This window comes from Garra rufa, chromosome 24 (assembly GCF_049309525.1).
Source record: "Garra rufa chromosome 24, GarRuf1.0, whole genome shotgun sequence".
Classification (NCBI taxonomy): Eukaryota; Metazoa; Chordata; class Actinopteri; order Cypriniformes; family Cyprinidae; genus Garra; species Garra rufa.
In genome coordinates this window covers 20237974-20243625 of record NC_133384.1, presented here as the reverse complement: position 1 = coordinate 20243625, position 5652 = coordinate 20237974, and positions in this window count along the sequence as shown.

Sequence of the window (5652 nt, the reverse complement as noted above, 5' to 3'; positions counted from 1 at the left end):
AAAATATACTTTCCTTTATTTGTTTTCTATTTAAGCTTGGGGTTCATACACTCACTGGCTTCTTTATTAGGTACACTTGTTCAACTGCTCATTAATGCAAATATCTAATCAGCCAATCACATGGCAGCAACTCAATGTAGACGTGGCCAAGACGAACAGCTGAAGTTTAAACCGAGCATAAGTAGAAAATATAGGTGATTTAAGTGACTTTGAATGTGGCTTGGTTGTTGGCGCCAGACAGTCTGCTCTGAGTATTTCAGAAACTGCTGATCTGCTGGGATTTTCACTCATAACCATGTCTAGGATTTAAAGAGAATGGTCTGAAAAGGAGAAAATATCCAGTGAGCGGCAGTTCTGTGGGTGAAAATGTCTTGAAAATAGTCAGAGGAGAATGGCCAGACTGGTGTGAGCTGATACAAAGGCAACAGTAACTCAAATAGCCACTTGTTACTATCAAGGTATGCAGAAGAGCATCTCCGAACACACAACATTGTTAAACCATGAAGCAAATGAGCTACAGCAGTAGAAGACCACACCGGGTGCCACTCTTGTTGGCTAAGAACTGGAAACTGAGGCTAGAATTTGCATGGGCTCACCAAAATTGGACAATAGAAGATTGGAAAAAGTTGCCTGGTCTGATGAGTCTCAATTTCTGCTGCAACATTTAGATGGTCGGGACAGGATTTGGTGTAAAGAACATGAAAGCATTGAGCAATCCTGCCTTGTGTCAATGGTTTAGGCCACTGCTACTGGAGTAATGGTGTGTGGGATGTATATATACACACACACATATACAGTCAAGCCCGAAATAATTCTGACTTAAAGTTACTTTTATTCAATCAGCATTTATTTTTTTTATTTTTTTTTTTGGACCGAAAATAACACAGGCTTCTCCCAAAAGATAATAAGACGATGTACAAGAGGCATCATTGTGGAAAAAAAAAAAAAAATATATATATATATATATATATATATATATATATATATATATATATTTCTCAGCTTTTATTTACATTTGAACAAAAAGTGGCATGTCCAAAATTATTCATACCCTTTCAAACTGTCACAGTCTATGGGAAAATTCAAAGTTCTATACCATTCCAAATAGTCCAAGCTGTTCTAAAGCATCCTAATTACCCTGATTCATTGGGAACAGCTGTTTTAATCAACTCCACAGGTGAAAAACAGACAATCTCTGCTGTTGGTTTGTGGACAGTCATGGCTAAGACAAAGGAGCTCACTGAGGACCTGCGGCTGCGCATTGTGGCCACTCACAAGTCAGGAAAGGGCTATAACACACCGCTGGGTTCCACAGACGCAGACCAAGGAGGACACCACTTCTCCAGATAAGGCACACAAAAGCCTGCTTGGCCTTTGCAAATGCTCATCTGGACAAAGAAGAAGACTTCTGGTCTTCTGTTTTATGGTCTGATGAAACAAAAATTTAACTGTTTGGCCACAATGATGTAGCCTTCATTTGGCGTAAAGGAGAAGCCTTCAACCCTAAGAACACCATCCCCACTGTCAAACATGGTGGTGGGAACCTAATGTTTTAGGGGTGTTCTTCAGCCGGTGGACCAGGGAACCTAATCACAGTAAACAGCACCATGAAAAAGGAGCAATACATCTAAATTCTCAACAACAACATCAGGCAGTCTGCAGAGAAACTTGGCCTTGGGCACCAGTGGACATTTCAGCACAACAACGACACAAAACACACAGCAAAAGTGGTGAAGAAATCTTTAGCAGACAAAAACATTAACATTTTGCAGCAGCCCAGCCAGAGTCCTGACTTTAATCCAATTGAGAATCTGTGGAGGGAGCTAAAGATCAGGGTGATGGCAAGGAGACCCTTCAACCTGAAAGAGTTAAAAAATACGAGTGGAGACATGCAAAAAGCTGGTCAGCAATTATAGGAAGCGCTTTTCTATTGATTATTGAGAAGGGTATGAATAATTTTGGACATGCCACTTTTTGTTCAAATGTAAATAAAAGAGATGTAATATTTTTTTTTTTTCCACAATGATGCCTCTTGTACATCATTTTATTATCTTCTGGGAGACGTCTATGTCCTTTCTAATCAATTATTATTATTTTTTTCCCCAGACAGATGACACTTGAAAAGTTACATTTTTATTTGTGGATTTAACATCAATATATGTTCTAATAATGATAATGATAGTACACTGACAGCTAAAATAAATAAATAAATAAATTATATTTATTTATTTTTATTTTTTCATTTTTTATTTTATTTTTACCCAGACAGATGTACTTGAAACCTTTCATTTTTATTTGTGGATGTTCTAATATAAAACAGCTGGAAAAATTCCCCATTCTAAAAATCTTTCAGAGCTTCTTGTATTTAAGTTTTTATAATACATTTGAAAAAAAAAAAAAAAAAAAAAAAAAAAAAAAAAATATATATATATATATATATATTGCATATTAATGAATAATTATCAATACCATTACTTAGATTTACTTTTGGTTTGAAATAACATCATCATCACCCTCTTGTTATCCAAGATGTCCACATCTTTCTTTCTCTAGTCGTAAAGAAATTATGTTTTTTGAGGAAAAACATTTCAGGATTTCTCTCCATATAGTGAACTTCGATGGTGCCTGCTAGTTTGAACTCCAAAATGCAGTTTAAATGCAGCTCCAAAGGGCTCTAAACAATCCCAGCTGAGGAAGAAGGGTCTTATATTATTTTAATGTATTATCTTCATTATGAACACACTGGTTTGTAGTGTAAACAGTTTTACCATTTACTGCTCGTTGTTATTCTTCTCATTATTTCTCTATAGCGGATAATGAACCGAAGTCTCACCCATAGGCTTACTTCCGATTTGAAGAATAAGGTGGTTAGATATTATTTATTTCTATTATATTTTAAGTCTTTGTCTGCCAATTCTGATAACGCTCTGATAATATCGTGCATCCCTACTGCTGTCACATTTCATGCCTGTTTTGGTCATTTGGTTTCTCCCATTGTCTCCCCCATCTATCTGTCTATCTTGGTTTAATCCTTGTTTAGTGTAATCTGGTTCACCTGTCTGTCTTCATTAATTAGCCTTTATAAGTCTGTCTTTGAGTTCAGTTTACTGTTGGTCTTTGCCTTATGTTACATGTTCATCGTGTGTGGATTAATCTCTGTGTTCTTGCCTGTATTTCTGAAGATCTATATTAGATATCATTATTGTATCTTGTATCTCGTCTCGTCCGTCCAGCACGTACAACTCTAACAGAAAGTCCAACCGCAAACAGTTTATCCGGCACCTTCCCCTACGTTTATTTTTCTGTTTTTTAGTCTCAGTGTTTTGTTTTTTGATTTTCTCCCCATGGACCCTACTGTTCTCCTCATCCTCCTGAGGCAGGGGGAACGCTCTCTTGAGGACCACACACGTGAGTTCCTCCTCCTGGCAGAACATTCCCACTTCCCGGATAGCAGCCTCAGCAAGTTTTATCTCATCGGACTTAATTCCACCACCAAGGCACTGCTATCCGGGGAGGGTCCTCAAGAGAGCCTGCCGGAATACATCGAGTGGGTGCTGGCATCCTGTGGATCGTCATGGACTGTCGATATCGTCGAGAAGGACATCAGCCCCACTCCAGACCCAGAGCCCAGCCAACCATCACCCCGACATGCGGAGTTTGAGCTCAAATTCACAGCGGACGGAGAGCCTGAGCCCGGAGCGGCAGTAATATGGAGCGCCGACGAGCTCAACACATCCGACCAGGTGCGAGAGCCGGCCATTACATCCGCGAAGGTGGAGTGCTGCGTGGAGCAAGAGAGGGCGGTAGAGAGCCCTGCCCACTGCACCACCACTGGGGGTGAGCTTGAGCACAACTCTGGGGACTTAATAGACTTCTTTTCCCAAGTTTCAGTGGATGACTCTGGTGACTTAATAGACCTCAATTAGTGTTGGGCGATATGCACAATTTTCATATCATCCTATCGTCAGCCTGTGAGATCGCCGATACACGATATGATCGTGCTAATTTAGTTAATGATGTGTAAATATGTCAATATGTAATAAATTCCTTATTCGTTTTGTAAGGGTAGTGCATGTGACTAAGTTGTGCGTGTACAGAGCGCTGACGGTAGTTCTGTTGGATAGGTTTAAGTTTACTTTCGTTTACATTCTCTACTATCTTCAGGGAGCGGTAAATGTGCATGCTTGAATGCAAATGAATGTATCTTTCTATACCCGTCATATTGCGATAATGTTACCGCTGTATGTCTGATCTTTGTTATCAGTTCATGTTGTAGTTCAGTTCATATTGATTGTGGAGAAGCGATGTGCATGTAATTCACGTGCGTATGTTTAGCGCCATTTTAACGCATAGTACTGTAATTCTAGTTAACGCATACAGATGTTATTGAGGTGAATGTTTATGTTTACTATATACAGACGGATTCTCATATATCGTATTTAATTCAGCCTAAATCACATTTTACTACCTCTGTTATCCTAATGACTGTCTACACTTAATCTATGTACACTGTATGATGAATAAATCTCTTACCCATTTTCACTGCACGTTTATACCGCGGCAAGTTTCTGAGGCATCCTAGAACCGACTCTCCGCGCTGCATCGCTAAAGTTAGGTGCCTTTTTGACACATAATAATAATAATAATAATAATAATAATAATCGTCTTACTATCGTCAAAGGCATCAGCAACAGGCGATATCTTAGACTATCGTCGATACACGATACTATCGTCTATCGGCACAACCCTAACCTCAATATTGAAATACCTATCTGTCATGTCCAACCTGTCTGCCTGGACTTCCCACCCATCCTCCCTCTTCTGTTGATGTCTGGATCTGCCTGGTCTCTGCTGGTTCCGTCCAGCCGTCCTGAATCTCCGCTGGTTCCGTCCAGCCGTCCAGAGTCACCACTGATCCCGTCCAGTCGTCCAGAGTCATCGTTGGTTCCGCCCAACCTTCCAGAATCCCCGCTGTCTTCTGTCTGTCCCCTTGCTCACCCTCAGCCCACCAGCTGTGCAGTGGGCTCGCCGCAGGTCAGCCAGCTTCCATCGGCGTCTCGGCTGGAGGATCCCACTTCTCCGCCTCCAGCCTCAGAGTCCAGAACTCCGCCTCGGCCCTCCGACCCTGCGGCTCCACCACGGCTCTCAGCTCCCTCATCTCCAGCGTCGCCCGTCTGCCCACCAGCTCCACTGGGCTCCCTCGTACCTCCGGCTCTGCCTTGGTCGGTTGTCGTCCTGCCATCGCCTACGGACTCTACTCCTCTGGCTACGCCTCGTCGCTCCGTCCCATCGGCTCTGTCGGGCTCCTCCCTCCCCCCGGCTCCACCTCAGTCCTCTGTCGCTCCGGCTCCGCCGCGGACATCCGGATCTCCGCCTCCGCCTTGGTCGACAGAGCCTCGGGCGCCGCCTTGGCCCTCCGGATCTTCAGTGTCGCCCAGGATCTTCGGCTTGGTTTAATCCTTGTTTAGTGTAATCTGGTTCACCTGTCTGTCTTCATTAGTTAGCCTTTATAAGTCTGTCTTTGAGTTCAGTTTACTGTCGGTCTTTGCCTTATGTTACATGTTCATCGTGTGTGGATTAATCTCTGTGTTCCTGCCTGTATTTCTGAAGATCTATATTAAATGTCGTTGTTGTATCTCATCTCGTCCGTCC